A 9,747-nucleotide genomic window follows, 5' to 3' on the forward strand; every position below is an offset into this window, starting at 1 on the left:
GCAACGCTGTAAAGAGCATCTGCAGGGAGTCATCAATCATGAGGCGGGAGTTGTGAAGCGTTCAGAAGGACATGTAAGAAAGAAAGAAAGGAAGAAGAGGTGATGAAGTGGGGGGGGGTTGAAAGGATCATTCTGATTTTTGTAGTTTTGTCCATCATTTAATAACATTTTACCTCCAAGTTAAAGAGTAACTGAACACCAAATCTAGTTGGTGAAGTTGGAGACGCAGGGAACTGAAGTCATTTAAAAAACAAAAAAACAAAGAGTAAACAAAACTCCATTTCCCTGTTGTCCCATGTTTTAATATAGTTTCATATCGCCATCTGGCGTTTATAAATGCTGATGCAAACAGCAGTTGACGTCCTTGAGCCTCTACATGTGTGCCTGAACAGTTTCATAATGAACCAAAAACATGTTTACACTTCTCAACGGGTGGGCTGGCGGGCGCTGACCGGGCGCATTTCCTCCGCAACGGTCTGCACACGGCGTAGCGACCAGCTCTAGTTCGGCTTGGGAAGGCTAGCACAAGGCCGTGAGCTCGTTGTGTGCTCGCAAGGTCAGGATGGAACCACCTCTGCCTCATTTTGAGCCCGGAAAAACCCTGCACATACAGTAGGTTCAAACCATTACAATATCTATTTTTGCGTGTCCTAACTTGCTGCGAGCGACGCAGCACTGTGCAGATCTGTTTTATTTATTCTTGTTGCTCGCTCCGAAAGCAACGCAATGAAGGAGCTGGCCGGAGGGAGATCGCCTGACAGTCTCCTACTTGCTGTTGACGATACTGTACGTCATTTCTAGTAAATATCACAATATAAAACGTGTGTTCTCTGTTTAAAAAGCACAAACGTCAGAAGATATCCAGTACTACTCACCCATCTCCAGTCTGATCTGGAGCTCACAGATAATAGCTACGTGGTTTGTTTACATGATGTAATGTTGCTGTTAGGACACGATGTCTCTCTCTGCGGCCGAGTTGTTGAATTATTCCTTGTTCAGATTGACCTAACGTTACATTTCATTTTCCAACACAGTCTTGCGGTAGTTTATTTAATCTGTTAGATACATAGACACCAATTTCATGACGTTCAGCACGACTTTCAACAACGTATTTTTCCTACGAATGTCCAGCTCACGTGTCAATTTCTGCTCCAGTCTTTTCAAAATAAAACTTCTTAGTTAGGTTTAGGAAAAGAACGCGGTTTGGGTTCTTTACGTGACAAATAAGTCCACTTTGACTTGATTCACATGGGACATGAACACCGGTCTCCTGGGTGAAAGTCTGTGTTTTTTACATACGAATTGATTTTGTACTGACCATCACGAAACATTTTTTAATTTGTGTCTATGTACACGAATCAATACATTAAATTTCGTTACTATTGCATGAACTGCTGTGCGACTGGACTACATTTTCAGTTAATGAAAGTGATGTTTCGTGACTCCCGTCGAGGCAGACCGCTGCGGTAGTGCTGCTTTTTTATTTCTTTCACAATCAAATATTAATGTCCATATTTGAATATCTGTTTTACTAGAATACGAGTTGAGTTTCTGTCTGAAATCAAGTTCTATTTGATGGTAAGTCGTATCGATAGTAACAGAGAGACTCAGGAAACGGTCAGTTAACCAGAATGATCCTTGAAGTGAGAGACGGTTAGTAAAGCGAACATCGATCTGAAGCCCTCTGCTCCTCTCTGATTCCTCCTGACATCCCGTCATGACGTGACCGACTCCACAGGATGTGAAAGGGGTAAAACAAGGTTTGCGGCGCCTCTCGCCCCTGGCCCTGCCCGGGCACCAGGTTAATTATCTCTGTGGTCTTTTCAGAAGTGGCGCCCACAGTCGGTTTGAGCGACAGCGTCAGGACCTGCTATGACACGGAGGGAAAGAGAGCAGCTCATTATTTTCCTGAGCGCTTGACGCTCGGAGGACTTCTTCTTCTACTCTGTCACTTCTCTGTTGTCTCTCCTTCACTCCTGCAGTCACAATATTGTCAGTCTGTGTGAAGCGTGAACCGTCGAGGGCGTGTGAGGTCGTGTGAGTAGAGAGTTAGTTACCTCGCTGCACCTTCAGGAAGGAGAGATAAGACATAAGCCCTTCCCTGTGAAGCTGATGAGGGGAGATTTCTGATTTATTTTGACGTTCTCTTCATGGCCTCTTGTCAGGTCTGTCATCTCTGAACTGCCAGAGCGGGATATTTCAGGTAGGGGAATGTGCTTTTTCAGTCAGTGTCGCCGGTGGCTCGCTGCTCCGGCCTAATGAGCCATCTGGGCTTGGCGATGTACTTTGGCACACATGTCCTGGGAGGGATGACACGAGCCTGCATGGCCTCAAACCCAACAAAGTGCATGCTGGGTGAAACAGGGTTAATAACGCTGCTCCTGCAGCATGCCTACATGTGCCCCCTCTGCAGTCAAGTGAAGGTTTGGTAAAAAATGAATTTTTACCATCCTGACCGGAGGGCAGACACACTATCACGTCTGACTGGTTTAATACATGTAACACAGTTTCTGCTGTAGGAATACTGGGTGAAAATACAGACTTTATACTTTATACTGAGCTGCTCTTGCTTCTCTTCATCTCATATGTGACTCCATCTTTTCTGTTTTTACTTGCAACCAAAACTAGCCACGATGCCTACAGAGCTCCTGACACTGAGTCCCTCCAACTTCAATGACCAAACAGGTTGTTTGTCAGCTCGGGGATGGATTCACCTATGTATCACAACTTGTTTTTTACAATGTTGAATTAGATTTTTTAATACCAGAATCAATATATTTGCTTCATCTGAGTCTATGTGGAGGTAGAAGGAAGTTACCGCTTTTATTGTGGTAGTCTGAGTAACGTGACGTCATATCCGTCAACCAAAACAAGCCGCAGAGCGAGCCGAAACAAAAAAGCTAAAAAACGTTGGAGGGTCAGCGTGGATACACCTGCACCCTCACATGTTAAATCCAGCGTGGTAAACACTACACATCCAGTAAAGGATGGAAACACTTTGGGTTTCACACATTGACAGGAAAAGCAGAGCTAGACAGAGCAGAGCTAAAGCTGCATGCCAACTCTGTCATAGACAGCGGCAACGTTGCGGTGGAGCTGTCCGTCGCTCTCGTCTCCGTGGTCAAATGGGCCGACGCTACGACTGTAGAGCACCCAGATACTGACATCTATGTTCTCTGCATTGAAACGGCCCCGATGGAGCTGACCATGGATGATAAAGAGAACGGAGCTGACGGGGAGCTAGAGACCACCTTGGAGAAGTTAGAGGAAGTAGACACGTGGGACTACGCACGGTTTTCAAAATAAGGCGTTAACAAAGGGAACTGGATATACAAAATACATCTATGGAAATAAGATTGATGGATTATATTCACCAGAAGTACAAAACATTACATGTCCCTTATAAATTAAAAAGAAAATCCACTAATCTGTGAGGGAAATGTCTTTATTCTTTGATTTCTGGGTTGCTGGATAATCAATAATTCCTGACAATGATCCTAATATATTTGACTTCAGGACGTCTCTGACTACATACGTACTGGATTCGTTTAGAGATTTTTCAAAGTAAAAGTCCCTCCCCAAAAATCATAATAAATCATATTAGGTGATAGGTGTATTAACCCGGCCCTAATGTTTAGATCTGTGTTTATTAAGGGGTCCGAGTCTCCCTGAGATGCCACATAATGTGCAGTCAATTGCTCCCTAAAATGGATTTCAGGACCAAAATGGACAACCACACAGTCACAAAATGTAGTTTTTCAAATGTCAGATAACTGTCTCTTTATGTGCAAACAGATGCAGTTCTTCATTTCATGACTGTTATCTCTTTGTTTCTCCTCGTTATGTTTCATTACTGTTTCCAGAGTTTTATAAGAAGACTGGTTCAGTCAGTCTGCAGTAACGCTGGAGCTCGAACCGCTCTAAAGACATGAATCTGTCTGACAGTCGTCTCTCCGCTCTGCTTCAGCGCTGACTGAGACGCTGTCAGGTGATTTTTATTGACTCTGCATCCATGAACCTTCATCACTCCCTCTCTTTGTGTGTGTGTACTTAATGGAATAATGGAGCGATGTATTACACCGGCTCATTCATGCAAATAACACGACCCTGCTGTGGTTTGTAACCTGATCATTTGCATAGTAATCTCAGTTGGAAGTTGTTCTCAGTTGATATGTGGTGGGCGGGCGGCGGAGCGTCCCATTTAGCTACTGGAAATACAATCATTTTCATCCTGAACTCGGCCTGTTTGGTATGTTGATGTATGCCGCCGGCTGCAGCTGCTGGTTAATGTGATCCGGTCTCACAGTTTGCCTCCATTCACTGTTTATGAGCTGCGCGTGGTAGTGATGTACTGTATCTCATCATGCTGCACACGCTCAGTACACACCAACACCTAAACAAGACCAGCAGAGGTGCAACATCCGACCACATTCAGGTTTATCTGATAGAGATAAATATCCCTTCACATGCTTACTCTTCACCCTTTCCTAAAGCCGAGGGTGATTTCTTCTAATATCAGGTTTCTTTGACAGTCAGTCCAGACATTTTAAAATACTTTTATTAATGCCAGAACCGATATATCTGCTTCATCTGAGTCTATGTGGAGGTAGAAGGAAGTTGACGCTTTTATTGTTGTAGTCTGAGTAACGTGATGTCATATCCGTTCCGTATCCGTCAACCAAAACAAACCGCTGCGAGCTGAAACGGAAATTTTTTTGTATTTATGTCTGCCTTTCTTCAGCGTTTTTTCGACCTTTTTGTGTGTTTTTTTTCACATTTTTCAGACTTTTTTTTGGGTCTTATTTTCAGACATTTTTCAGATATTTTATCGGAATTTTTCCGGACATTTTTAGGAATCTTTTTTGGGCATGTGTCGGCCTTTCTTCAGCCTTTTTCAGACATATTTTCGGACATTTTCAGATATTTTAAGTCTAGGTACTCTTATTATTTTGTAAAGACATGAAGCGGAAATTGACACGTGCGTCACATAAAGTATTGTTGAACATTCGTAAGGAAAATGCATGAAAAATACGCTGTTGGAAATCGTGCTGAACGTCACAAAAAAGTGGAAATTAGTGTCTATGTACACGAATCAAATAGATAACATTTCGTGACTGCAAATTCTGCGAATATTTCGCAAACTGCCGTGAGACTGTGTTGAAATGGCATGTGAAAAACCTAACCTCCGTGCATTCAAAGCAAAAAAAGTATTTGAAAATCACTGGGAATTAGTCGATTATTATTCAAAAATTACCGCATGAACCGCAACCTAGTCCATTTTATTTATACAGTCCTAAATCAGAAATAATCCTTGAAGGGCTTTACGGTCTGTAGAGCACAGATTCCCTCCGTCTGTAGACCCTTTAGTTCTGTTATATCGGTCACATCTCTGTCATAGATCTGCATGAACAAACAGACAGACTGTTCTCTGGTGTCCACGTCTGTCCGGTGACATCGATCGAAGGCGTCACGCCTCGTCAGTCTCCAGAGACAGGAAATAGATCACAGGTCATAAACTGAAGCCACGGCCGCTAATGAAGGCAACAGATTCCAGACCACCGTTTTAATAAAGCCACATAATTGCAGGATGTCATCGGGGGGGGGGGGGGGGGGGGGGGGGGGGGGGGGGGGGGGGGGGGGGGGGGGGGGGGGGGGGGGGGGGGGGGGGGGGGGGGGGGGGGGGGGTGGGGGGGGGGGGGGGGGGCAGGGTCGTTTAGTTTGAGCGCGCCACGGAAGACACGACTCCGGCTGGATTCCTGGGCTCTAAATCACACCGCTGTGCGCTCGCCGTGAGCTCGCCGTGCGCTGAATACCAGATACAAAATCACACCCAAACTTCAAAGCCTGACATTTAGTCGCGGCGGCTCCACATGTGTCCTTGACGAGCAGAACGGGCCTTGACGGATCAGCGTTTGTATCAGTCAGCCACATAGATAATGCAGCGGATTCCTCCTCGGCTCTTCTCTGTGTGTCTGAACGCTGCTTCTGGATCAGTAAATCAAAATGTGACAGCGGTTATAGTCACTGGAATACCAAAACATGTTTTCAAGGCAGCTGGTGTGTGTTCACGCTTTTTTAAAAACAGATCACTGCAGCATGACTTCAGATTAATGTAACTTCAAAGATGTTCTCACAGTTTGTGTCTGTGTAATACACTGCTTCATGTCCAGTTACATACCGTTAGATATAGACTGAGGAACGGCTCAATGTTAACAGAATGTAGATATTAATCTGTCTACAGGTTATTTTCTTCGTCTCTACACAGATCATTGAGGTTTTTCAACAAATGCAGAATGACATTTTTCGTAAAGATGCAGCACATTTAAAAATAATACCCTTTACTTTTTAATTCAAAACCAGCATTTATTGTGTTTTGACAAAAATAATTTTCACACAGGGTCCGACTTTCTTGTTTTTTCTGGAGCTTACAATGAAATAAAGGAACAGTTATACATAGTAGAGGTCTGTTATAGATAGCAACGGTCTGTTATATACATAGCAACGGTCTGTTACACGCAGCAGCGGTCTGTTATACGTAGTAACGGTCTGTTATACGTACAACGGTCTGTTATAGATAGCAGCGGTCTGTTATATGTAGTAACGGTCTGTTATAGATAGCAACGGTCTGTTATCGTAGTAACGGTCTGTTATACATAGCAACGGTCTGTTATACGTAGCAACGGTCTGCTATACGTAGCAATGGTCTGTTATACATACCAACGGTCTGCTATACGTAGCAACGGTCTGTTATACGTAGCAACGGTCTGTTATACGTAGCAACGGTTTGCTATACGTAGCAACGGTCTGTTTACGTAGCAACGGTCTGTTATACATAGCAACGGTCTGCTATAACGTAGCAACGGTCTGTTAACGTAGCAACGGTCTGTTATACGTAGCAACGGTCTGCTATACGTAGCAACGGTCTGTTATACATAGCAACGGTCTGTTATACGTAGCAACGGTCTGTTATACATAGCACTGTCTGTTATATGTAGCAACGGTCTGCTATACGTAGTAACGGTCTGTTATATGTAGCAACTCTGCTATACGTAGCAACGGTCTGCTATACGTAGCAACGGTCTGTTATACATAGCAACTGTCTGTTATATGTAGCAACGGTCTGCTATACGTAGCAACGGTCTGTTATATGTAGGCAACGGTCTGTATATGTAGCAACGGTCTGCTATACGTAGCAACGGTCTGCTATACGTAGCAACGGTCTGTTATACGTAGCAACGGTCTGCTATAAAGAAATAACAGACTGCAGAACGCCGTGTAATAAATGAAATTGTAGAGTTGTAGATTTGTGGAATAATGTGAAACCATTGGCAGGAATGTGTATCGCGTCATCATCACTCCGCCTTAGTAGATACAACCTCATTCTTCATCCAGTAGTTTCCAATAGTTCATTATATTTAAAATATTACTTTAAGCAGAGAATATCACATTTTCAGTTTAAGAATATTGTTTTAATCTTGCATACGTTGGTTTTATCTCCTTTAACTTAGTGTTTATATTCCACACCAAAGATATTAAAATGTTAAGAAAGGAAACCTATTTGTGGTTGTTTTGTTTATCACGGACCTAAAGTAAAGTAAACCATCACGTTCAGCAGAGTTTCCTCTCACCTCGAGTTAATACCCTGAGGAAACACAGTATAGATAGAAGCTTCAGGTCACATGGGAACACCTGGTTAGACCTCCGTTAGTCCACTCGCTGCGAGAGGATCCGTCCTCCGCGTTGTCTTCATGAAAGCCGCCGGCTGATGAAGCCGCCGGTTTGGACGCTGTGATGGGATGAGAGGAGACAGGGAGGAGATTGGTTTGTCCGGCGCTGCCACAGTGATGGATGCAGAGAAGAAACCTGGAAGACCACACGCACACACCACACACACACACACACCACACACAACCTGCATCTATATTTAACCATAATAAAACACAATGAGGTGATACATTTCATTCACATGAAACCATAACCACATCACAACCTCATTCTGTCTTGTGTTGGTCGGAGGTTTGTGGCAGTGTAGCCGTTATAGTGAGGAGAGAGGAATTCACTTTCTGCCTCCTGATGACATTTTCTTGGAACATTATTGTGAAGTTATAAACTCTTAAACTCTAAATCTGTAGCAGTATTGGTTTTTTTTCAATCCTAAAATCCAGTCACACAAATGGAGTAAGACATCTATCCTACACTTTTAGTCCAGCCCTGATCCAGGACCCATGTACAGTATGAATCACCGTCCTGGAGCACACTACTCTACGTGTCCATGGACAGTCATACATGGCCCTCTTTCCATACACATGCTGGCTTGGCTTGACTCGGTTTGACTCGGTTGACTCGGTTTGACTTGGCGTGTCAGCCCAGCTCAGCAGGCATTAGCGTCTCAATTACAACATGGCTACCTGCTTGAAAACGTGCATAACCACGGCCGTGACTAGTGGTCAAAGAGAGCGGCTGTAACCGCTGGATAAACTCATTTCATTTCCTATATTTTTCACAATAAAAGTCCTCTGTTATTTTTGCTGCTTACTCTTCCTCCCTGCAGTATTAATAGACGTGTTTTTTATTGAAGAATAGCCGCTAACAAAGCTCCACTAATTCGAAAGAAGAAATCTAGTAGTCGATACCAATACCAGCGAATTTCCACGATCCTCAAAACCCAATTAAATACCACAGACTTTTTCCTCAGGTGTAGCTCAATGCACACACACACACACACACCACACACACACACTCTCTCTCTATATATATACTCATTGCAATCAGTAGTTTAAATTCACTGACATGGTGACAGACCGTTAAACCATTAAATATGTATTTAAAATACTAATGTTATAAACTGAGAAAAAAGTTTGTAAACTTGTGTTTGGTGGATTATTTCTCTGTTGTATCAATGCTAATGGTCATTGTATTTTACATGGTTGGAAAGCCTGTTTATTTACCTTCGCAATGATGTCACACTTGTAAGGATCATGCATTTGTGGGATGAGCAGCACAGCTGATTATGTGGGGAGCGCCCAAGAAAAATTTGACAGCAGTGCTTCTCAGTTTGCTCGTTTCCTTCTCTTGCTTCACAATTAAAGCATCCCAGTGTTTTCTCCAATGGAAGACTTTAATGTGAAGGAGCAGCAACAGGAAATGTTCGTTACATTAGCAGATACAGCTCCAGCATTAACAGCTCTAATATGTTTGTAGAACAGAACTTATTTTAGATTTTCAACACTAATTTTGTCCAAACATCATCGTCTCCCCACAGGGAGAACAATGAACATGACAGCCCTGACGTTGTGAACAATGAACATGACAGCCCTGACGTTGTGAACAATGAACATGACAGCCCTGACGTTGTGAACAATGAACATGACAGCCCTGACGTTGTGCGGGTGCATTGCATCAAGATGTTCTTTACGTGATGAGTAAATGATAGGTGGTGTTTAAAGCAGCCTTTCTTCCTCTGAACCCTCATTAATGTCTGACCTTTCTCTGGATAGATTTTATCATCAGCTGCAGCCGTGAACGTCTTCATTATCACCTGATAGATCCGTCTGGATTAACACACGCTGAAGATTACAGATCTCCTTTCACACGAGTCAATCTGCTGATTACAGCTCTTTATATCCAGTTATGTTGTTTGGCAGCGTGTTTTGTGCAGCTGCCGGAGTCAGATCACACACACATATAACACACACATATATACGTATATATATTACACACACAATGCTGTTATAGCTCAGTAACGTG

The sequence above is a fragment of the Sebastes umbrosus genome, chromosome 2 (assembly GCF_015220745.1).
Source record: "Sebastes umbrosus isolate fSebUmb1 chromosome 2, fSebUmb1.pri, whole genome shotgun sequence".
Taxonomy (NCBI): Eukaryota; Metazoa; Chordata; class Actinopteri; order Perciformes; family Sebastidae; genus Sebastes; species Sebastes umbrosus.